Consider the following 26,007-nt stretch of genomic DNA (forward strand, 5'->3'; position numbering starts at 1 on the left):
TATTTCCTTCTCTTTTCCGGTCTATCAACCAGTTTTCTATCCATCTCAATACACAACCCCTAATCCCACCCACTTTAATTTACATGCTAATCTCTGATGCGGGACTTTGTCAAAAGCCTTCTGAAAGTCCGAATAAACCACATCCACTGGCTGCCGTACATTAATTCTACTAGTTACATCCTCGAAGAATTCCAGTAGATTTGTAAAACATTATTTCCCCTTCATAAATCCATGCTGACTCTGTCCGATCCTGTTTTCTAAGTGCTCAGTTATAAAATCTTTGACAATGGATTATAGAATTTTCCCAACTATCGACGTCAGGCTGATTGGTCTATAATCCCGTTTCTCTCTCTACCCTCCATTTTAAATAATGGGGTTACATTCGTTACCCTCCAGTACGTAAGAACTGTTCCAGGGTCTGTAGAATCTTGGAAGATGACCGCCAATGTATCCATTATTTCTAAAGCCACTCCTTACGTACACACCGTTTCTCTACTAATATTGATCTTCAGTTCCTCCCTCTCACTAAAACCTGCGTTCATCAATATTTCTGGTATCTGATTTATGCCCTCATTTGTGAAAACAGAACCAACATATGTGTTCAGTTGCTCAGCCATTTCTTTTTCCCCATTATAAATTCCCGTTTCTGACTGTAACATTTGTCTTTACCAATCTTTTTCTCTTCCCATACCGATAGAAACTTTTACAGGCAGTTTGTATGTTCCCTGCAAGCTTACTCTCATACTCTATTTTCCCCTTCTGCCTCACGGCGCCGAGGTCCCAGGTTCGATTCCGGCTCTGGGTCACTGCCCGTGTGGAGTTTGCACATTCTCCCAGTGTTTGCATGGGTTTCGCCCCCACAACCCAAAGATGTGCAGCTAGGTGGATTGGCCATGCTAAATTGCCCCTTAATTGGAAAAAATGAATTGGGTACTCTAAATTTGAAAAAAGCTTGTCATTTTAACATTACTTGTCCCTTTACCAATATTTGTTTTACTGTCGCCTGTTTGAATCAGGCCCTCGGTTTTTCTGTCCCATCACTTCTTATTCCCCTTCCTGTCTTTTGTATTTATCCTCGATTCCCCCTCCTGACTCCTAGGTTCCCATCCTCCTGTCCTTTTAATTTAAACCCTCCCCAATTTCTCCAGCAAATACTCTCCCTAGTGCATCAGTCCCAGTCTTGCCCAGGTGTAGCCTGTCCACTTTGTACTGGTTACAGAGATGAAAGTAAGTGGGCTTGTGATGCAATGGATATGCGGTTGGCAGTTCATCTCCAGGTTAAATCTGGCAGGAAGGTGTAACTTCAACAAAACAAATTAATTTGGGTTCCTTGAAATATTAAATTATATTACGTAAAAGTACCCACAGCTCACATGACCCAAAATTACTTTGCAAAATATAACTCAAGTCAAAAATCACACCGTCTCAGGTAGAAACGAATATTCCATCAAAACCAGTGGAAATTATTCCCCACAGTACCAGTTTCAGAGTCGGTCAGGTGGTGCAGCTTTGCACAAGCTCAGTGCAAGAACAAAGAAAATATAAAGCACAGGAACAGGCCCTTCGGGCCCTCCAAGCCTGCGCCAATCCAGGTCCTCTATCTAAAACTGTCACCTATTTTCTAAGGATCTATATCCCCCTGCTCCCTGCCCATTCATGTATCTGTCTAGATTCATCTTAAAATGATGCTAGTTTCAAGTATTTCATTGTGAAACATGCTTCATTCATGTCTGGATTAAACAGAACAGCTGAAATTGAAAGATGGGATGATAAATACACGCAATGATTACCTCTGTTTTGTGCATGGTGTTCAGTTTTGTTTGCAAAACTTAAATGTTATTTAAAAAAAACATTACGCTATAATTCAACTTTCTGCAAACAGCCTCCATGTACGCATGAATTACACAAAAACAGTACCGAAATGAAGGAGTAAAATTCTGTAACTCAGTAGAGGTTAAGTTCAAATGTTAGTGACAAAACATATTCTGAATTTACACAGCCACAGTAGCCTATTGGCCAAAAAAGTCAAAAGAACCAACATTTCCATTTGCAGTAAGCAGCTGTAGTAAATAGTATTTACTGCTTAGAAACAGGTAATTCAGTTCACAATTCTCCTAATGTCAGCATTCATGCTCCACACAAAGCTCCTCCCACCTCCTTCATAAAGTCCATTAGAGAGCCATCAAGTACAAATACATGGGCGGCATGGACTGGTTGGGCCGAAGGGCCTGTTTCCATGCTGTAAACTTCTATGATTCTATGATCAGTATTCAAGGTTTGAAAGGAAACCCAGCATGGAATATTAGGACATTCTTTGCACAGAAATAATTTGAGAGCCTAAGCAAGAGAGAAAATTGGCATCCAACATGTACAGCTGTTGTTAGTAGATGTTCCTGGACTCTGCAGCTAAAGCAAAGGTGTTAAATATTGTGCGTCAGTGGCACAGATTGAAGTTATATTTGAATATCAGCTGTACAGTGGCAACTGCCCAAAGAAATTTTAAGTATCAGTATATATCACCAGCCAAAATCAACAGACTTACCTCTGGATCAGTTGAACAAAAAGGGGAAAGTAATTTGTAAAGAATTGGAAAGTCTGAGTCAAAAATATCTTAAATGTATCCAAGCCTCTGGTTCCATTGGTATCCTCATTCTACTCCTGTAGAATGCGATAAATAATGGAAGAGGGAAAAAGCATATTTGTACCACACTACAAAAGTAAAGTGGATCTAATTTCGCAATAGTGCAAAGAAAACTTCTGAAAATAAGAACTAAGCTAAACTGAATTGATGTTCAGCTTTTGTAATGGCTATTTTATGTATAGGATACAAAATATTTTCAATAAACAAAAGGAGGCACAAGTCACTTGATGTCTGGCTTCTGAATTGCAGCAGGAGGCCAAAAATCATTGGTTAGAAACTGCTGACTTTTTACTATGGCCAATTTCCATGCCTCATTTTTTCTATGTACCACACACAATAAATGTCAGGCATTAACTTTTGTTAAGATCTGCTGCAGATCCTGAAATACTGATCTTCAAAGGTTTGCCATTTGTATTTTGGAATGGAACTAAAAACACTCAGATGTAATTTGTTTTTGTTTTGTGATTTTATTTCCAGTTGTGGTTGTAAAAACAATTTACATTTTGGGGTGTTGGAGAAGCATTTCACACACACAACAGTAAGAAAACACAACTAACAATAATACTTCGACCAGAAGCTGCAGGTGGTCTCAGCTTGGTATACTTTTGAGTATACCAATGTAGCCATCTGGGATGGCCACGTCCAGAATACAAAATGGACACTCGCAAAGAATATAGGGAACTGTGGACAATGCTAGAAAACAAGCAGGCACAGAGCCTGAATGTATATTTGGGAAACAGCTCCCTGACGGAATTGAAACAATGGTATCAATATTAGCATATTGATGGCCCATCTTCGGGAAATGAAGAAATAACACTCAGGTAACCGATACTATTGCAGACATCCCGGTGCCAGTTCCCAACCGAAAAGCACAAACAAAGCAAGGCCAACGGCCACCTAAGACACGCCCAGCCATCAGGGCACCCACCCCTTTATTGGTCAAGATCGATAACAGTGATCGAGAAGCGGCCCAATTAATTGGGACCAAGTTTAAGGCCCGCCTAAAAGCGCGCGAAGCCCCTCCAAGTATAAGAAGGAACCCCCACGAGAGATTTGTTCCCTTGGACTCGGCTCTCAAAAGGGAGAGACCCATCCACCAGCATCACAGAAACAAGTAAGTTCAAGGTCAACGCTCGCTACCGGACACACGACCTTAGCTGTTCTCCTGTATATCTTCGAACCAAACAGCCTCAGATCCGAACGGCCATTGTTCTTCTGACTAAGTGGGCACCCAAAGTTAAGTATAGGTATTAGCGTTAGAGATAGTTTAGTTTGTAGTACTGTTGTGCATGAGTAGATCTTATTGTGTGTGTAAATAAATAGTATTGACTTTGAACTAACTAACTGGTGTATTGGCTCTTTGATCAGTATTCGGGTTTGAACCTTATGGCGGTATCGAGAGATACCTGGCGACTCTAAAGTAAACATAATTAGGATTAAGGAAGCCGACCATATTGACCGCCATATTTATAACCAGATAAACAGAGCAACACCAAGTATACTCAAAAGTAAAATTTATGATCGCTTTTCGTATTTTCCACACCAACCTTTATAGTTTAATGAAGATTTAAAGAAAGAACACTACAGTACAGGAAAAGGCTCTTCGATCCTCCAAGCGCCGATTGTAATGCCGGTCTTAACTAAAACCATCTGCACTTTCAGGGTCCGTATCTTAATATTCCCATCCTATACACATAATTTGAGAGCCTAAGCAAGAGAGAAAATTGGCATCCAACATGTACAGCTGGTGTTAGTAGATGTACCTGGACTCTGAAGCTAAAGCAAAGGTGTTAAATATTGTGCGTCAGTGGCACAGATTGGAGTAATATTTGAATATCAGCTGTACAGTGGCAACTGCCCAAAGAAATTTTAAGTATCAGTATATATCACCAGCCAAAATCAACAGATGCATCTTACACACCGCTATATTATCTGCCTCCACCACCTCCTCCGGCAATACGTTCCAGGCACTCACCACCCTCTGTGTAAAAAAAACCTGCCTTGCACATCTCTAAACTTTGCCTCTCGCATCTTAAACCAATGTCCCCAAGTAATTGACTTTTCCACCCTGGGAAAAAGCTTCTGACTATCCACTCAGTCCATGGCACGCTCCAGGTGAAAACAGTCCAAGTTTATCCAACCTGTCCTCATGGCTAATACGCACAGACCAGGCAACATCCTGGTAAACATCTTCTGTGCACTCTCCAAAGCATCCACATCCTTCTGGTAGTGTGGCAACCAGAATTGTACGCAATATTCCAAATGTAACCTAACCAAGCTTCTGTACAGCTGCAGCTTGACTTGCCACTTTTTTTACTCAATGCCCCGACTGATGGATGCAAGCATGCTGTATGCCTTCTTGACTACCTTATCCACCTCCGTTAGCATTTTCAGTGATCTGTGGACCTGTCTGCCCAATACTCCCAAGGGTTCTGCCATTTGCTGTATAATCTCACATGTGTTTGACCTTCTAAAATGCATTACCTCACATTTGTCCAGATTAAACTCCATCTGTCATTTCTCCAGCTACGTCTCCAACCGATCTATATCTGGCTGCATCCTCTGACAATCCTCTTCACTATCTGCAACTCCACCAATCTTTGTGTTGTCCGCAAACTTGCTAATCAGACCAGCCAGTTTCCTCCAAATCATTTATATATACTATGAAGAACAAAGTTACCAGCACTCATCCCTGTGGAACACCACTAGTTACAGCCTTCCATTCAGAAGAGCACCCTTCCGACTTCCGGGTGCGGCGATGACCAGCTAAGTCGCACGTTTCGGCAGCTCCCGGTGGAACGGACTTTTGGGCTCTTAATAAGAGCCCCAACGGCAATTTTAACGGCTAAAAGTACTGTGTGGTAAACCAGAAGGGAATCCCCCCTGGATACGGATGGAAAAAGGAGAGGAAAGTGGCCGGATTGCGGTGGATCCTCTAGAGCAGTGGCAAGGAAGGCAAGCAAAAACCAAGATGGCGTCGGAAGGTGGCAGTTTAATATGGGGCCCTGAACAACTAGTTTTTGAAACGCTGCGTGGAAGAGCTTAAAAAGGAGATGAAGGAGGAGCTGTTGGCCCCGATATTACAGGCGATTGAAGGGCTAAAAGATGAGCAAAAGACCCAGGAGCGGGAGCTTCGGGTCGTGAAGGCAAAGGCTGCCGAGAACGAGGACGATATACAGGGCCTGGTGGTGAAGACGGAGATGCACGAGGCACACCATAAACGATGTGTGGAAAGGCTGGAGGTGCTGGAGAATAATGCGAGGAGGAAGAATTTAAGGATTCTTGGTCTTCCTGAAGGTGCAGAAGGGGCGGACGTCGGGGCATATGTGAGCACGATGCTGCACTCGTTAATGGGAGCGGAGGCCCCGACGGGTCCGTTGGAGGTGGAGGGAGCATACCGAGTGATGGTGCGAGGACCGAGAGCAGGAGAAATTCCCAGAGCCATAGTGGTGAGATTCCTCCGTTTTAAGGACAGAGAGATGGTCCTCAGATGGGCAAAGAAAACTCGGAGCAGTAGGTGGGAGAACGCGGTGATCCGCGTATATCAAGACTGGAGTGCGGAGGTGGCGAGAAGGAGGGCGAGATTTAATCGGGCCAAGGCGGTGCTTCATAAAAAGAAGATTAAATTTGGAATGCTGCAACCGGCAAGACTGTGGGTCACATATCAAGGGAAGCACCACTACTTTGAAACGGAGGATGAGGCGTGGACATTTATTTTTGAAGAGAAATTGGAATAAGCGGGTTATTAAAAAAGAACGTTTGAGACAAAGTGGTGGGGCGAAGAGGGGGGAAAAAGGGGGGGAGAGATGATTTTTATGTTGTTAATCCTGCGACCCGGTAACTTTTCTCTCTTCCACAGGTTGTGGGGGAGGGAGGAAGGAAGGTGGAGGAGCTGGGGGCGTAGGCCATTGGGGGCGGGACCAAAAGGGAAGCGCGGGCTTTGTTCCCGCGCTATGATAATTATGGCGGGAATAGGGAAGCAGGAAGGAGGGGGCGTCGCAAGGTGCGAGCCGAGGTCACGGGGGGAAGCCGAGGTCGGCCAGAGTTTGCTGACTTCTGGGAGCAACATGGGGGGTGTAACTACGCTAGTGGGGGATCTAGCGGGGGGGGGTGGGAGGGGGGATTTACTGGGTTGCTGCTGCTGGGGAGAAGGGGGAGCTGGTATGGGGTGGGGTGGGCGGGGCGGGAGGGCACCGCCTGGGGGGGGACACAGCTGCGTGGGAACCGGGTGAGGAGCTGGATAAAAGGGGATGGCTAATCGACAAGGGGGGGGGGGGGGTAAAGAGCCCCCCAACCCGGCTGATCACGTGGAATGTGAGAGGGCTGAACGGGCCGATAAAGAGGGCACGGGTACTCGCACACCTTAAGAAACTTAAGGCAGATGTGGTTATGTTACAGGAGACGCATTTGAAACTGATAGACCAGGTTAGACTACGCAAAGGATGGGTGGGGCAGGTGTTTCATTCGGGGCTAGATGCGAAAACAGGGGGGTGGCTATACTAGTGGGGAAGCGGGTAATGTTTGAGGCAAAGACCATAGTGGCGGATAATGTGGGCAGATACGTGATGGTGAGTGGCAAATTACAGGGGGAGGCGGTGGTCTTGGTGAACGTATATGCCCCGAACTGGGATGATGCCAACTTTGTGAGGCGCATGTTACGACGTATCCCGGACCTAGAGGTGGGGAAGTTGGTAATGGGTGGAGATTTTAACACGGTGCTGGCACCAGAGCTGGACAGATCGAGGTCCAGGACTGGAAGGAGGCCGGCAGCAGCCAAGGTGCTTAAAGGCTTTATGGAGCAGATGGGAGGAGTAGACCCATGGAGATTTAGCAGACCTAGGAGCAAGGAGTTTTCGTTTTTCTCCTATGTCCACAAAGTTTATTCGCGAATAGACTTTTTTGTTTTGGGAAGGGCGTTGATCCCGAAGGTGAGGGGTACGGAGTATACGGCGATAGCTATTTCGGATCACGCTCCACACTGGGTAAACTTGGAGATAGGGGAGGAAAAAGAACGGCGTCCACCCTGGAGAATGGACATGGGACTAATGGCGGATGAGGGGGTGTGTCTAAGGGTGAGGGGGTGTATTGAAAAGTACTTGGAACTCAATGATAATGGGGAGGTCCAGGTGGGAGTGGTCTGGGAGGCGCTGAAGGCAGTGGTTAGAGGGGAGCTGATATCAATCAGGGCACATAAAGGAAAGCAGGAGAGTAGGGAACGGGAGCGGTTGCTGCAAGAACTTCTGAGGGTGGACAGGCAATATGCGGAGGCACCGGAGGAGGGACTGTACAGGGAAAGGCAAAGGCTACACGTAGAATTTGATTTGCTGACAACGGGTACTGCAGAGGCACAGTGGAGGAAGGCACAGGGTGTACAGTACGAATATGGGGAGAAGGCGAGCAGGTTGCTGGCCCACCAATTGAGGAAAAGGGGAGCAGTGAGGGAAATAGGGGGAGTGAGGGATGAGGAGGGAGAGATGGAGCAGGGAGCGGAGAGAGTAAATGGAGTGTTCAAGGCATTCTATGAAAGATTATATGAAGCTCAGCCCCCGGGTGGGAAGGAGAAAATGATGTGTTTTCTGGACCAGCTGGAATTTCCTAAGGTGGAGGAGCAGGAGAGGGTGGGACTGGGAGCACAGATCGAAATGGAGGAAGCAGTGAAAGGAATTAGGAGCATGCAGGCGGGGAAGGCCCCGGGACCGGATGGATTCCCAGTTGAATTTTACAGGAAATATGTGGACTTGCTCGCCCCGCTACTGATGAGAACTTTTAATGAGGCGAGGGAAAGGGGACAGCTGCCCCCGACTATGTCAGAGGCAACGATATCGTTTCTCCTAAAGAAGGAAAAAGACCCGCTGCAATGCGGGTCCTATAGGCCAATTTCCCTCCTGAACGTAGACGCTAAGATTCTGGCCAAGGTAATGGCAATGAGGATAGAGGATTGTGTCCCTGGGGTGGTCCATGAGGACCAAACTGGGTTTGTGAAGGGGAGACAGCTGAATACGAATATACGGAGGCTGCGAGGGGTAATGATGCCCCCACCAGAGGGGGAAGCGGAGATAGTGGTGGCGATGGATGCCGAGAAAGCATTTGATAGAGTGGAGTGGGATTATTTGTGGGAGGTGTTGAGGAGCTTTGGCTTTGGAGATGAGTATATTAGATGGATACAGCTGCTGTATAGGGCCCCGATGGCGAGCGTGGTCACGAATGGACGGGGGTCTGCGTATTTACGGCTCCATAGAGGGACGAGGCAGGGATGTCCTCTGTCCCCATTATTGTTTGCACTGGCGATAGAGCCCCTGGCAATAGCATGGAGGGGTTCCAGGAAGTGGAGGGTGTACTCGGGGAGGAGAAGAACACCGGGTATCTCTGTATGCGGACGATTTGTTGTTGTATGTGGCGGACCCGGCGGAGGGGATGCCAGAGATAATGCGGATACTTGGGGAGTTTGGAGAATTTTCAGGATATAAACTGAACATGGGGAAAAGTGAGTTGTTTGTGGTGCATCCAGGGGAGCAGAGCAGAGAAATAGAGGACTTTCCGCTGAGGAAGGTAACAAGGGACTTTCGCTACTTGGGGATCCAGATAGCCAAGAATTGGGGTATATTGCATAGGTTAAATTTAACGCGGTTGGTGGAACAGATGGAGGAGGACTTCAAGAGATGGGACATGGTATCCCTGTCACTGGCAGGGAGGGTGCAGGCGGTTAAAATGGTGGTCCTCCTGAGATTCCTCTTTGTGTTTCAGTGACTCCCGGTGGTGATCACGAAGGCTTTTTTCAAAAGGATTGAGAAGAGTATCATGAGTTTTGTGTGGGCCAGGAAGACCCCGAGAGTGAGGAAGGGATTTTTGCAGCGTAGTAGGGATAGGGGGGGGTGCTGGCACTACCGAGCCTAAGTGAGTACTACTGGGGCGCCAATATCTCAATGGTATGTAAGTGGATGGGAGAAGAGGAGGGAGCGGCGTGGAAGAGATTGGAGAGGGCGTCCTGCAGGGGGACTAGCCTACAAGCTATGGTGACGGCGCCGTTGCCGTTCTCACCGAAGAAATACACTACAAGCCCGGTGGTGGTGGCTACTCTGAAAATTTGGGGGCAGTGGAGACGGCATAGGGGAAAGACGGGAGCCTCGGTGTGGTCCCCGATAAGAAATAACCATAGGTTTGCTCCGGGGAAAATGGATGGGGGATTTGGAACATGGCAAAGAGCAGGAGTAACACAATTGAGAGATCTGTTTGCAAGTCTGGGAGCGCTGACCGAAAAATATGGGTTGCCCCAGGGGAATGCATTCTGGTATATGCAACTGAGGGCTTTTGCGAGGCAACAGGTGAGGGAATTCCCGCAGCTCCCGACGCAGGAGGTGCAGGACAGAGTGATCTCAAAGACATGGGTGGGGGACGGTAAGGTATCAGACATATATAGGGAAATGAGGGACGAGGGGGAGATTATGGTAGATGAGCTGAAAGGGAAATGGGAAGAGCTGGGGGAGGAGATTGAGGAGGGGCTGTGGGCTGATGCCCTAAATTGGGTAAACTCATCGTCCTCGTGTGCCAGGCTAAGCCTGATACAATTTAAGGTGTTAACACAGGGCGCATACAACTGGAGCACGGCTCAGTAAATTTTTTGGAGTAGAGGATAGGTGTGCGAGATGCTCGAGAAGCCCAGCGAATCACACCCACATGTTCTGGTCATGTCCGGCACTACAGGGGTTTTGGGTGGGGGTGACAAAGGTGCTTTCGTAGGTGGTGGGGGTCCAGGTCGAACCAAGCTGGGGGTTGGCTATATTCGGGGTTGCAGAAGAGCCGGGAGTGCAGGAGGCGAAAGAGGCTGATGTTTTGGCCTTTGCGTCCCTAGTAGCCCGGCGCAGGATACTGTTGATGTGGAAGGAAGCCAAGCCCCCGGGGGTGGAGACCTGGATAAATGACATGGCAGGGTTTATAAAGCTGGAATGGATTAAGTTCGTCCTAAGGGGATCGGCTCAAGGGTTCACCAGGCGATGGCAACCGTTCGTCGAATACCTCACAGAAAGATAGAGGGAATGGAAAAGACGACGACAGCAGCAGCAACCCGGGGGGGGGGGGGGGGGGGGGGGGGGGGGGGGACCAGAGGGACTCTCAGGGATGTTAGTGTATAAGTATAATATGTATAGGTTGTTGTTATAGGTAATTGTATACTGGACGGCTGAATTGTAGTTTTTGGAGGGTATTTATTTGGGACAAGGCAGTTGCCATTTAGTTTTTTTTTTTAATTTTGATGTTGTTTATATATTATTTATTTCTTGTTTAAAAAAACTGGCCATTGTTATTTATATTGTTATATTACTGTGTGAAAGATCACAATGTACTGCTATGGTTGGCCAAAAATTTTGAATAAAATATATTTTTTTTAAAAAAAGAAAAGCACCCTTCCGCCGCTACCCTTTGTCTTCTATGACCAAGCCAGTTCTGTACCCATCTTTCCAGCTTATCTCTGATACCGTGTGCTTTCACCTTTAGTACCAGTATGTCATGAGGGACCTTGCCAAAGACTTTACTGAAGTCCATGTACACCCGTGTTATTCAAACTTTTTTTCCCCCGGGACCCACTTTTGCCAACAGGCCGACCTTCAGGACCCACATCAGCCGACATGTACAACCCACGCTACATTTGCTTACCTTTAATGCGAAAGGGGAGCCTGCTTGGTCCTCACGATCTCCCTTGGGTCAGGTTCAAAGGAAGAGAACCGTGCATATCAGATGCAGATTCCAGGCAGTTCCTTTGTGCCGTCTTCATCTTTATGAAAATGGAAAAAACAACCTCGGACATGTAGGTCATCGTGAAGGACAATAGCAACAAAATGCATGTTTTACTCAGCACGGATACTTCTGGGAGATGAAACACCAGAATGTTAACGACTCATGGGCTTTTGGCATGTTTTCAATGTAGTATCACAGGTCAGCTACAGCACGTAGTCTTTTAATTTGGACACAGTAAGAAGTCTTACAACACCAGGTTAAAATCCACCAGGTTTGTTTCGAATCAGTAGCTTTCGGAGCGCAGCTCCTTCATCAGGTGAGTCAAACAAACCTGTTGGACTTTAACCTGGTGTTGTAAGACTTCTTACTGTGCCCACCCCAGTTCAACGCCAGCATCTCCACATCATTTTAATTTGGAGTCAGCTCTAAGTTATTGACTGACTCAGAGGTCAAACCACTTCTCTTTCAAAACCTGAAACTTCTCCCCTCTCATTTGCCAGTACTTCCCTGCATATAACACACAGGGACTTTGCATCCTTATATGCAATGGCACGATTGATAAAACCATACCTCAAGAAATCATCTTTATACTGCTTTGTTCCCAAATGAAGTTTCTTCTTTGTAGGTTGTTTACCAGAGGCCCTGGAGCTCTGTCCAGAGCTAATGCTAGCACTGTACTGTCCTGCCGTGGAGCAGCTCTTTCCAGCAGATTCTGTTACCAAAAGGTAAACTGCCTACCCGAGTTTCTGGCTGTCTTTTCATTCATCTTCACAGTTCACTTACTTGTCAGCAGCTGAGAAATTGAAGCAACACTGCTCCATGATCTGGTCCCAAAACGAGGGTACATCAAGTGCATGGACAGGGCGCGTGTCCCATTTCCGCTGCCGCTTCTGGGCAGACTCCACAGCCTCATTTATTTTAATTTAGAAGGTAGCACTGGGTGCCATTATCAATGTAAAAGCCGATGGCGGCTGTTGGCAGATTCTCACACAATCAGGACCACCGCGGGAACGGAGCGACTGACCACTCCGCGACTGGCACTTTGCAAAACCCTGATGTAGACAACATCCACTGCCCTTCCTTCATCAATCATCTTCATCACTAGGGCAGCACGGTGGCGCAGTAGTTAGTGCTGCTGCCTCATGACGCCGAGGTCCCAGGTTCGATCCTGGCTCTGGGTCACTGTCCGTGTGGAGTTTTCACATTCTCCCCGTGTTTGTGTGGGTTTTGCCCCCACAGCCCAAAGGTGTGCAGGGTAGGTGGATTGGCCAAATTGCCCCTTAACTGGAAATTTTTATTTTTAAAAAAGTCATCTTCATCACTTCCTCAAAAAACACAATCAAGTTAGTGAGACAGGACCTCCCCTTTATAAAACCATGCTGTTTATCGTTAATGCGCATTTGTTTCCAAATGTGAGTAAATCCTGGTTCTAATAATCTTTTCCAATAACTTACCTACCACTGACATAAGGCTCACCGGTTTATAATTTCCTGGATTATCCCTGCTACCCTTCTTAAACAAAGGAACAACATGGCTACAAGTGAGGTCCCAGAAGATTGGAGACGTGCCAATACAAAGATTTCTGCCAAGACCCCAGCAATTTCCTCCCTTGTCCCTCAGTTGTCTGGGGTAGATCTCATCAGGTTGTGGGGACCTTAATGCTTTTTAAGATGCCCAACACCTCCTTTTTGATATCTACATGACCCAGACTATCTACACACTCTTCCCAGATTCATCATCCACCAAGTCCTCCTCTTTGGTGAATACTGAAAAGTACTCATTTAGTACCGTGCCCATTTCCTCTGGCTCCAAGCATAGATTCCCTCCTCTATTCTAGAGTGGGCCAACCCTTTCCCTGGCAATTCTCCTTAATCCCGTTTGCCAAGGATTTTTATGACTCCTGATAGCCCCCTCCTGGCTCATTGCTTAAGTTCCTTCCTACTGCCTTTATATTCTTCAAGGGTTTTGTCTGTTCTCAGCCTTCTAGACCTTACAAATGCTTCCTTTTTCTTTTTGACTAGGCTCACAATATTCCTCATTATCTAAGGTTCCCGAATCTTGCCATGCTTATCCTTCATCCGGTTCTGAATTCTACTCAACTGACGTTTGAAATACTCCCACATGTCAGACGTTGATTTACCCTCAAACAGCTGCCCCAATCTAATTTTTTCAGTTCCTGCCTAATATTGTTGTAATCAGCCTTGCCCCAATTTCTCACCTTCACCTGAGGACTACTCTTATCCATATCCACAACCAGATTAGGCAGGATTTGGAGGCATATGAAGAACACAAGAAAAGTAGAAAACAGCTCAAGCAGGGAATTAGGAGGGTAAAAAGGGGTCACAAAATGTCCTTGGCAGGCAGGATTAAGGAGATTAAGTAGTTAGAGAAAGAGTCGGTCCACTCAAGGACAAAGGAGGTAAATTATGCGTAGAACCAAAGGAAGTAGGTGAGATCCTTAATGAGTATTTTGCATCAGTATTCACAAAGGAGAGGGATGTGTAAACACTTTAGAACAGGTCGTTATTACAAGGGAGGAAGTGGTAGGTGTGTTAAAAAGCATTAAGGTAGACAAATCCCCATGGCCAGATGGCATCGATCCAAGATTTCTGAGGGAGACATGAGATGAAATTGCTGGGCCTCCAACAGAAATCTTTGTTTTCTCGTTAGCCACAGGTGAGATCCCAGAGGATTGGAGGATAGCCAATGTTGTACCGTTATTTAAGAAGGGTTGCAAGGATAACCCTGGTAATTATAAGCCAGTGAGCTTGACATCAGTGATAGTGAAATTGTTGGAAAAGATTTTCGGAGATAGGATCTATGCACATTTGGAAGTGAATGGTCTTATTAGTGATAGACAGCATGGTTTGTACGAGGGACGTCATGTCTCACTAATTTAATTGATTTTTTTGAAGAGGTGACAAAAATGATTGACGAGGGAAGTGCTGTGGATGTTGTCTACATGGACTTTAGTAAAGCATTTGACAAGGTCCCTCATGGCCGGCTGGTGCAAAAGATTAAATCACACAGGGTCAGGGGTGAACTAGCTAGGTGGATTCAGAACTGACTTGGCCACAGTAGACAGAGGGTAGCTGTGGAAGGGTGTTTTTCTGAATGGAGGGCTGCAACTAGTGGTGTTCCGCAGGGATCGGTGCTGGGACCTCTGCTGTTTGTAAAATATATATATATATATATATATATAAATAAATGACTTGGAAGAAAACGTAGCAGGTCTGATGAGCAAGTTTGCGGCTGATACTAAGATTGCAGGAGTTGCGGATAGTGAAGATTGCCAGAGAATACAGCAGGATACAGATAGGCTGCAAAATTGGGTGGAGAAATGGCAGATGGAATTGAACCCGGACAAATGGGGGCAGCACGGTAGCATTGTGGGTAGCACAATTGCTTCACAGCTCCAGGGTCCCAGGTTCGATTCCGGCTTGGGTCACTGTCTGTGCGGAGTCTGCACGTTCTCCCCGTGTGTGCGTGGGTTTCCTCCGGGTGCTCCGGTTTCCTCCCACAGTCCAAAGATGTGCAGGTTAGGTGGATTGGCCATGATAAATTGCCCTTAGTGTCCAAAATTGCCCTTAGTGTTGGGTGGGGTTACTGGGTTATGGGGATAGGGTGGAGGTGTTGACCTTGGGTAGGGTGCTCTTTCCAAGAGCCGGTGCAGACTGGATGGGCCGAATGGCCTCCTTCTGCACTGTAAATTCTATGAAATGAGAGGTGATGCATTTTGGTAGATCTAATTCAGGTGGGAGCTATAAAATAAATGGCAGAACCATCAGGAGCATAGATACAGAGAGATCTGGGCATGCAGGCCTACAGTTCCTTAAAAGTGGAAGCACAGGTAAAAATGGTGGTAAAGAAAGCATATGGCATGCTTGCCTTCATAGGATGCGGTATTGAGTAGAAAAGCTCGCAAATTATGTTACAGTTATAGAGAACGTTGGTTAGGCCACATTTGGAATGTGGTGTCTAATTCTGGTCACCACACTACCAGAAGGACATGGAGGCTTTGGAGAGAGTACAGAAAAGGTTTACTTGGATGTTGCCTGGTACGGAGGGTATTAGCTAGGAGGAGAAATTGAATAAACTGGGATTGTTCTCCCTAGAGAGAAGGAGGCTGAGGGGCGACCTGATAGAAGTTTATAATGGGGGGAGATAGGGTGAACAGTTGGAAGCTTTTTTCCCAGGGCAGAAATGACAATTACAAGGGAGCACAAGTTCAAGGTGAGGAGATGGGTTCAGTGGAGATGTGCGGGGCAAGTTTTTATTAACAGAGGGTGATGGTGGCCTGGAATGCTCTGCCAAGTGAAGTGGTTGAGGCTGATATGTTAGTGACCTTTAAGACTTATTAGGATAGACACATGAACAGACGTGATATAGAAGGATATAGGCAGTTGGTCTAGATAGGACACGTGATCGGTGCAGGCTTGGAGGGCCGAAGGGCCTGTTCCTGTTCTGTTCTTTGTTCACAATAAAACTTACGGAATTATGGTCACTATTCCCTAAATGCTCCTCTACTGAAACTTCCTGACCGGGCTCATTCCCTAATACCAGGTCCAGTACAGCCCCTTCCCTAGTTGGACGATTTACATATTGTTTTGAGAAACTCTCCTGGAAGCTCCTTACAAATTCTGCCCCATCCAAGCCTCTAGCACCAAGTGAGTCAATATAGGGGAAGTTAAAATCACCCACCACAGCAAGCCTGTTGTTTTTATATCGTTTAAAAATCTGTCTACATGTATGCTCCTCTAACCCCCGCTGACTGTTGGGAGGCCTCTAGTAAACGCCCAACATTGTGAATAAACCCTTCTTATTCATAAGCTCTATCCATATTGCCTTGCTGCATGAGCCCACCGAGGTGTCCTCCCTCAGTACATTTCCTTAACCAGTAATGCAAATCCCTCACCCCTTTTGCAATGCCCTCTATCTCACCTGAAGCATCGAAATACTGGTACATTTAGTTACCAACCCTGTCCCTTCCTCAGCCAAGTCACTGTAATAGCAACAACATCATAGTTCCAAGTACTAGTCCAAGCTCTATGTTCATCTGCTTTACCTGTTACACTTCTCGCATTGAAACCAATGCACTTCGACCACCAGTCCCGCTGCGTTCAGCAACTTCTCCCTGCCTGCTCTTCCTTTTAGTCTCACTGGCCTTAGTCTCTCACTCTCGCTCAGTTATTTCACCTGCTGACACACTGCTCTGGTTCCTACCCCCCCACCACACTAGTTGAGTTACCCTAGCAAATATCCCGGCCAGGGTATTGGTGGCCCTCCAGTTTAGGTGCAACCTGTCCTTCTTGTACAGGTCCCATCTGCCCCGGAAGAGATCCCAAAGATCTAAATGTCCAAAACCCACCCACCTACACCAGCTCTTTAACCACGTGTTCAACTGCACTATCTTCCTATTCCTAGCCTCACTGGCACGTGGCACAAGGAGTAATCCCGAGATTACAATCCTAGAGGTCCAGTTTTTTTACATTTACTACCTAACTCCCTGAACTCCCCTGCAGGGCCTCGTCATACTTCCTGCCTTTGACATTAGTACCAATGTGTACCACGAACTGTGGCTGTTCACTGTCACCCTTCAGAATGCCACCGCACCAGGTCAGAGGCATCCTTTTTTTAAAAAACAATTCTTTTTATTCAGATTTTTATCAAAATGTTTACATAACCATTAATAACATTTAACAAAGCAAGATGAACGTTAACATTATATAAAAAGGAAAAAAAAACAAGAATATGTAGTACATGAACATTCCCCCCCTCCTCCGAGTTGCTGCTGCTGCTGACATTTTAATGCTCTCCTAGAAAGTCGAGGAACGGCTGCCACCTCCAAGAGAACCCCGTCATGGATCCTCTCAAGACAAGCTTTATTTTCTCAAGACTGAGAAACCCAGCCATGTCACCAACCCAGGTCTCCACACTCGGAGGTTTCGAGTCTCTCCACATTAAAAGGATCCGTCAAAGGCCAAAACCTCGGCCTCTTTCGCTTCCTGAACTCCCGGATCGTCTGACACACCAACGATCGCTATCTCTGGACTCGGCGTGTTTAGGATCTTGGACATTGCCTTAGCGAATACCTGCCAGAATCCTTGGAGAGCCGGACATGCCCAGAACATATGGACATGGTTCGCTGGGCTTCCCGCACATCTATCCTCAACCCCAAAGAAGTTGCTCATTCTCGCTGCCGTCATGTGTGCCCGATGGACCACCTTAAACTGAATTAAGCTAAGCCTGGCACAAGATGAGGAGGAATTAACCCTACTTAGGGCATCCGCCCACAGGCCCGCATACAGCTCCCCGCCGAGCTCCTCCTCCCACTTGCCCTCAAGTTCCCCAACTGGGGCTTCCTCTGCCTCCTGTAGTTCTTGGTAAATGTCCGACACCTTCCCCTCCCCAAACCAGGTGCCAGAGACCACCCTATCCTGTATCCTACGCGGGGGTAGCATCGGAAATGTCACCACTTGTTTTTTTTAGGAAGGCGCGTACCTGAAGATATCTGAAGGCATTTCCAGGGGGCAGATTAAATTTCTCCTCCAGCGCCTTCAAGCTGGGAAAAGTCCCGTCTATGAACATGTCCCCCATCCTTTTAATACCTGCTCTATGCCAGCTTTGAAACCCTCCATCTATCTTGCCCGGGACAAATCTGTGATTGTTGCGTATCGGGTACCAAACTGAGGCTCCTTCCACCTCCCTGTGCCTTCTCCACTGACCCCAGATCCTTAGTGCCGCCGCCACCACCTGATTTGAGGAATAGCGCGCTGGCGAGAACAGCAGAGGTGCCGTTACGAGTGCCCCTAAGCTGGTGCCTTTGCATGAGGCCGCCTCTATCTGCTCCCACGTCGACCCCTCCCCCAATACTCATTTCCTAATCATGGCTATATTAGCCGCCCAGTAGTAGCTGTAAAGATTCGGCACTGCCAGCGCCTCCCCACCCCACTGCGCTCTAGATACAGTCTCTTTACTCGCGGGGTCTTATTTGCCCATACAAATCCCGAAATGATCTTGTTCACCCACTTAAAGAAGGACTTGGGGATGAAGATGGGAAGGCACTGCAAGACAAACAAAAATCTGGGGTGGACCGTCATCTTAACGGACTGCAGTCAGAGGCATCCTTGACCTTGGCACCAGGGAAGCAACATGCCAGCTTGGAGTTTCTTTCATGGGCACAGAAGTGCCTATCCGTGCCCCTGACTATAGAGTCCCCTATAACCGAGTCTTTCAAAGTGCACATTGCGATGCGCGGGCGGGTGTCAGAAGGGTCGCGGAGTTAAAAGTCGCGGTCTGCACTTTTATTAACGTGGGAAGTATGGGGGGGGATTCAGGTTCATGGACAAACAGTCCTATCCCTCAAACAATCCAGTGAGAGAGAGAGAGATGGAACTAAAAAAAACTTGGGAAATATACAAGCAAACGATAGTCACTGAGCTCACTGACTTAACCATCCTCAATGAATTTCTTGTTTTAACCGTGCGCTGCTTCGTTCGCTGCTGCAACTGCTCAGTATTGGGAGCTAGTTGCTACCACCAGAATCCATTCACCTGGTGATTTATTTTTGACCCACACTAAAGTACTGGTCGCTCAGTACTTTAAACAATACCGGTGGAAGTCATGGGGAAACGTTGCAGACATTTCCCTACAGAGATCAACTTTAAGTAGAGTCCATCATAGAGTAGCGTTTCTGAATGTTCCTTCACAGCAGATTTTGCACTGGTAACAACATGAGGTTAATACACCAGGGGACAGTGATTATCAACAGGAAAATTAGACTATTTTCTTTCTGTGCCATGCCTGGGGCATGAAAACTGGTGTCCCAAATACTGCCTTATTTTAGGATAAACTGTGTCAGCGAACGTGGCATGGGTCCTGAAGGTCTGCCAGTTGGCAAAAGTGGGTCCCGAGAAAAAAGTTTGAAAAACGTTGCCCTATAATTACTACTCTTCTGTTCTTTGACGCTCCCTGTTGAACAACAGACCAGTTGTGGTGCCACCGCTCTGGCTGCTGTTGTTGTTTTCCCCCTGATAGGCCATCCCCCAACAGTATCCAAAATGGTATGCTTGTTTAGAGAGGGGGACAGCCACAGGGGATTCCTGCACTGACTGTCTGCCCCTTTTAGTGGTCACCCATCTATCTGCCTGCACCTTGGATGTGACCACATCTCTAAACCTCATGTCAATGATGTTTTCTACCACCTGCATGCTCTGAAGTGCATCCAACTGCTGCTCCAACTGATCCATGCAGTCTGCGAGGAGCTGTAATTGGGTACACTTCTGCATTCCAGCAGATGTAGTTGCCCAGAACAGAACAGAAGATTTAGAACGTAGAACAGCACAGCACAGTACAGACCCTTCAGCCAACGATGTTGTGCCGACCATTTATCCTGATCCAAGATCAACCTAACCTACACCCCTTCAATTTACTGCTGTCCATGTGCCTGTCCAAGAGTCGCTTAAATATCCCTAATGACTCTGATTCTATCACCTCCGCTGGCAGTGCATTCCACGTACCCACCACTCTGTGTAAAGAACCGACCTCTGACATCTCCTCGATACCTTCCTCCAATCACCTTAGCATTATGTCCCCTGGTGATATTGAGACATTAATGTTTCTGATCAATTTTTTGTTTCAATATGGAATCACCTAAATTGCATAGTAGCAGATATAATATTCATACTAGTTCTTCTCTTTATTTATGCTGCTATTGGATTTCTACGATTGATAGTGATGGTATCAGTTTCAGAGTAGGCAGCAGTATGTTGATTAAATTGCCTGGCTGAAACTGCAATATTCGTGTTCAGGAGAGCTCTCTCCTCACCTGCTCACATATGTATGCTCAGAAACTCCTCCCACTGGTTAAACTTAAATTTAAACTGTAAACATCATGTTCAGTCCTCTGGAAATACAAGTTAAATTTGAAGTGCTTTTGGCAATTCCAAGGGACGCCCCCAGGCAAGTTTTAAAACAAAGGCCAACAGTGTGCACTGGAATTACACACCATGCCACATCAGATCTGACGGAATTTATATCCAGTGTTGGGTTACGCCCCAACTACACAATTTGATAATTTGTATTAAGTAGAAGCCACACACCGATGGAAATATCATTTGTGATCAACAATTCTTCCAATTATGATTCTGAAGGAGGAGTGGATTACATTTTAAAACATTTCTCAAATATTGGGCGGCAAGGTGACTAGCATTGTTGCCTCACATCGTCAGGGACCTGGGTTCGATTTCTGGCTTGAGTCACTACTTGAGGAGTCTGCACGGGTTTACTCCGAATGCTCTAGTTTCCTCCCACAAGTCCCGAAAGACGCGCTTGTTAGGTGAATTTGACATTCTGAATTCTCCCTCAGTGTACCCGAACAGGTGCCCGAGTGTGGTGACTAGGGGATTTTCACAGTAATTTCATTGCAGTGTTAATGTAAGCCTACTTGTGACACTAATCAAGATCATTATTAATACCTGAAGATATTGCAAATTCTAATGTAATTGACAATGAACAAATGTATACACACACACATATACCAAACAAAAGTTAACAGGCAGTGACCCTCGTTGCAGGATTTGAGCCTCATAGCAGAAATTTCATAAATTAAAAAAGTAGGTAAATTTTAAAGTTTCAGCTCCAACAATTGCCATAAATTTGTTTATGGTTAAGATGAATGTGTAAATGTTTGTCCTCAAGACGTGAGCAACAAAGCCATTTACTGCTCATTTCCAGTTTTCCCCAAGAAGGCAGTGAGTGGGTCGTCTGGCCATTGCATTACTCTTACAAGTAAATGATCTGAAAGGTCACTTGTCAGTGGGGAACTGGAATCAAATGCAGTCAGCTAGAGAGAGCTGCCTTATACCTTTTTATGAAGGGCATCACTGAAATTGGTTGAGTCTCTTTTTAAACAACACAGCTTCATAATGGGAGTTATTTTCAATTTTACAACTTGCCATAATGGGATTTAAACACAATTAATTAAGTTTCTGCTTACAGCCAACCATACAGCATATTTCCAAAGCTTCTAGTCAAGATCAGGAAATACTCAAAGCGCTATACAGAGAAACAGAACTTAATACTTTTTCATTGAATCAGCAACAAAAATTAACTATGTGACACTAAATGCAAAAAGATTTTCTGCCCTAAAATAATACATGCCAGTATACATGCAATGCGCTTATTTGAAAGGTGTGCTTTCTACTCTTCAAATGGAAGCTGCTAATCGGTTTTAAATGCATCCTCTAAAATAACAGACCGAACAATTGCAGATAAATTCAGCACACTGATATAATTTCAGAACAGCAGCAAAATAAGTGTCCAATAGTTAGTCCCATCATCCCCGGTTCAGCTCAATCCCTTGATAACTTAAACGGGGAAGGATCTTAATAAGTCATGGCATTTATCTTGCAGCCATGATCTTAGCATCAAAAAGATCTCAAAACACCTACATCAGATAGCCTCTCTTACTGCTGGACAGTGGGTTGGATGAATAAACAACATAAACCTGATATGCTATTTTTAATTCTAACAGCACAGAAACAGGCCCTTTGGTCCAACAAGTGGTTTATCAGTTTATACATCTTTCTTAATTCCATCAACATATCCTGTGGCATAGGAGTTCCACATTCTAATTATTCTCTGGATAAAAAAAAGTTTCTCCTGAATTCTCTGTTGGATTTATTGATGAGTACGAGTATCTTATCTTTATTACCTAGTTCAAATCTCACCCACAAATGGAAACACATCCTCAATGGCCACTCTATCAAATCTTTTTATAATTTTGAAATTTTCTAGCAAGTCACCTACGCTTCAGTCCTTTTTCTGGAAAGAGCACCCTAGCCTGTTCTTTATTTTCTGACAAGTCTGACAGTTCTGGTGTCCTCCTGGGAACTCTTTTGGGACCTTCTCCAGTGATGCTATATCTTTTTTCTAATAATATGGAGACCAGACCTATTTACAGTACTGCATGGGTTTTAACCAAAGTTTTTGGTTAACATAAAGTTTAACATAACTTTGTAAATTCTAACCCTCTAGCAATGTGGTCCAATGTTTTTTTTTTAAATTATGTTTCACTATTATTAGTGATCTAGATACCTCTTACCCTCTCTTTGTTTACCCCATTTAGATACTTATTTCCAAGAGTATGTGGCTTCCTATTCTTCCTACCAAAAGCTTAAACACCTCATACTCATCTAAATTGAAGTTCAGCTATCGACTAACAACTGCACAAGTTCTACAGCAAAGATCCTGCGTTGTTTTAAGATTAAAATGAGCAATATTCTACATGGTAGTGTCATGTGAGAGTACCTTTAAGAAATGTGTGTTTAAGAAATGTACCTTTAAGAAATGGGTGTTTATCAGTGATGTCAGCGTGTTGGTGGAGTTGGGCTGCCTGTCAGCTTTTTATTTTCGTTTTAGGCAGTTTGCTGCAGGGTGTGTTTTAGTTTCGTTTTCAGTGTTGGAGCTGAAGCCAGACAAAGCAGGTGTACTGTTGATCACTCTGCCATGAAAAGACCATCTCTTGATCATTTGGTGAATTCAGAATTATAAATGTTCTCAGTAGTGAATGTAAACCTGATGTGCTTGTTAAAAGGTGTTTCTTTTGTCTTCTGGATGTTGTTTGGGAAGTTAAGGATTACTTAGTGTTGTATTCTTTGGGGGGTTGTATTTGAATTGATGGTTGCTAAGATGTTCACTGTATGTTTTAAAAAGGTTAACTTGAGTTCACAGAATATTGTTTTGCTTTAAAAAATACTTTTTCATTTCTGCTCTACAACACCTGTAGACTGGGCTATGTGCTCCCCATACCGTAATCTATTAAAAGTTGTGGGTCAGGTGAACTCCATGATACACTTTGAGGTTCTCTAAACCCTGGCCCATAACAGTAGTTAAAGCCTTCAGGAAAATATGTTGTAATTCAGATTGCTTTAACTTTCTTCAGGTATCAATTTAAAATGTCAACACAACCAGCAAAATGTTAAGACAACCAGGGTTTCAATATGATGAATATAACTTCAATATAACTCTTTGTGATCATGGGCATGTTTTGCTTTATTTGTCTTGGGCACTGCAGTTTGAACATTTTGGTGGAATTTATTTCATGCCAACTACATAGGCAGGAACAAGATGCGATAACAAATTACTCAGGTATAGAACTTAGAAATAAAATGAAAACTCAGTTTACTTAAGTTATCGTTAGAAGCTGTGCAAACTGAACAGGCTCAACACTAGTTTTGTAGGTTATCGAATACAATGCACCTTGGTGTATTCTGGTAAATAGAAACTAAACTCAAACCCATTGACGAACATTGTACTGTTCCCATTTTGCACCAATAACTAAGCCGAACTCAGCCGTTTAAGTACCATCGAGTATATTATGAAAACACCCAACTGCTTCAAAGTCAAATCAAACAAACTTCCAAATGTCAGATTTCATTTATGTATACTAAAAAAAAATGAAAAGGTTGAAAACTGCCCCTTTCGAGAGCAGACTTATAGTTTCCTACACAACCGAGCAGGCTTGTTTGCCACTTGTATTTTGTGGCGGTGGTAGACAAATTCCTCTGGATTGTCCTGGTCACCATTTTAGTGCCATTATTTAATAAACAAGAGGACGAGACGCTAATTAATTAAGGAAGGGTGAGATCATGGGCCGGGAATGTCGAATCCTCACCCTCTTCCCACGGCCGGTTTCTTTTCGCTGTTCGTTGGCTGCTGCGGTCCCAAGATTCGTTTCCATGACAAGCCGACATCCGCTTCAACACTACGCCCCTCGCCCCAGCAGACTATAGAAACTTGCATTTCCTGTCGTTAAAGCCGTCCTTATATAAATGAGCGGATAGTCGGGCCGAGCAATGGGTGGAAAGGGGCAAGGCCGGTCAATAAAATGGTCAAAACAATCTCCCTGGGAGACATATCAGCAACAAACACATTAATCTGAATTAACATTAATCTGAGAATTCAATTTTTAAAAACACGAGCATTACCTGCGTGGGCAACAATGAAGGAAGCGACTGCCTGATGAAGCGTCTGGGATAAACGGTGGCCGGTCCCTCTGTCCGGTTCACTTCACTCCGGCTCCTCGGCCCCGAACAAGGGCTCCTCTGGGCCGCCCCGTAGCCAGCCGCTCTCCCCCGCGGGGTGACCCCGTCTCCCCGGGCCAGCAACCGTTTCTTTTTGAATCCTCTCGAGCCCGCTGCCGGCCGCCTGCGCTCGGTGTGCTGTGGAGAACGGGGGATCGGCGCTGCCGCGTCGGCCGAAGCCGGTTAGTCAGACAGTGAGCGGAGGAGTGGAGTCCCCCGTAGCGGTCTCCACTGCTCGGAAAAAACGCCTCCCAAAAAAGGTTCACTCTTTACCCGGCGGAAATCGGGAACTCGCCTCAAAGCGGGCGAACTGGACGGGCCGTGGCGCCAGATATTCACTACCACACCCGAGCAAAGGCCGCCTGGTCACCGACTTGGTGTAACCTCCCGATTCATATGGAGCCAGGCTCGGCTCCCCCTGGCGCCCGGGCACAGGCTGCAGGCCAGGCGAATACGGAAGTAAAGGCGGCCGCAGGAGCCGCTGGTGGCTGCGTGGGAGGGGAAGGAGGCGGTGAGGCTGGGTGACAGAAATAACAACTGAAAATACTGGAAACAGTCAGCAGCACAGGCAGGAACGGTATTGTGAGAAATTATAAAAAGTTCCAGGTCAATGGCTGTGGTGGTATGTATTAGGGGTAATGTGGTACCTGTGAAGCCGAGAGGCTATTGGCTGACAGGTCCCGGGTCCTGGTTGGATCTGCCGACTTCTGGCTACACCCTGAAGGTGGAGTATAAGAGCTCGTGCTTCTCCCCGCAGCCTCATTCTGTTGCTGAGCTGCTGGGGACAAGTCTCGCTTAATAAAGCCTAGATCGACTTCATCGCTTCTCGTCTCGCGTAAGTCATTGTGCGCTACAATGGCATTCATCAGAAAAGTTAGAGATGTGGTTGGTTTGAGCGAGGGCTGGGTGAGGACAAAAGGTGAGATCTGTGACAGGGTGGAAGACAGGAGAGATTGAATAACAGGAGTTAGCCAAAGGGAATTGTGATGGGGCAAGAAAAGAAACAAAAGATATGCACCAGAGCTGATGTGCTATTGTCTGAAAGCAAGATAAAAACTGAAACGTACGTAAAGAAAACAAAAGTAGGGAGACTGGTTATAATCAGACAATTCGTGAAGGAACAGCACCTCATCTTCCAATAGGGCACTTGCCATTGAGTTCAACAATTTCAGATCGTAAACCCTGCCCTATTTTTGCACATTTTGATTTTTCTCATTTTCACTTTCAGTTAGCAGCATCCTGCTCCAAGCACATTTTCTGTTCCTTTTACCCACCATTAATTCTTCTGTCATTCAATCTCTAGTGACCTTCACCCTATCACAGACCCTCCTTTTGTCCTTGTCTCACCCACTCTTCGCTCAAACCTATTACATCTCTAAATTCTCCGACATGAAAGGTCATCACCCTGAAACGTTAACTCTGTTTCCCTCCTCACAAATGCAGCCATACTTATTGGACATTTCCAGCATTTTCTGTTTTTATTTTCAATTTTCAGCATCTGCAATATTCTGCTTTAATAAAGGACAGGGGCTGGTTTAGCACAGTGGGCTA

The 26,007-nt window shown here is 45.7% G+C and overlaps 1 protein-coding gene across 1 annotated transcript in view; it reads right to left on the reverse strand.

Moving 5' to 3' along the window:
- cdk17 (cyclin dependent kinase 17) overlaps positions 1-25,022 on the reverse strand; it is a 334,713-nt gene extending 309,691 nt beyond the window's left edge. The window contains exon 1 of the mRNA XM_072471934.1: positions 24,361-25,022. The gene's annotated coding sequence lies outside the window, so the exon portion shown is untranslated. The remainder of the gene's footprint in view (positions 1-24,360) is intronic.
- Positions 25,023-26,007: the final 985 nt, after the last annotated feature.

This window comes from Scyliorhinus torazame, chromosome 13, assembly GCF_047496885.1.
Source record: "Scyliorhinus torazame isolate Kashiwa2021f chromosome 13, sScyTor2.1, whole genome shotgun sequence".
In the NCBI taxonomy this organism is placed as follows: Eukaryota; Metazoa; Chordata; class Chondrichthyes; order Carcharhiniformes; family Scyliorhinidae; genus Scyliorhinus; species Scyliorhinus torazame.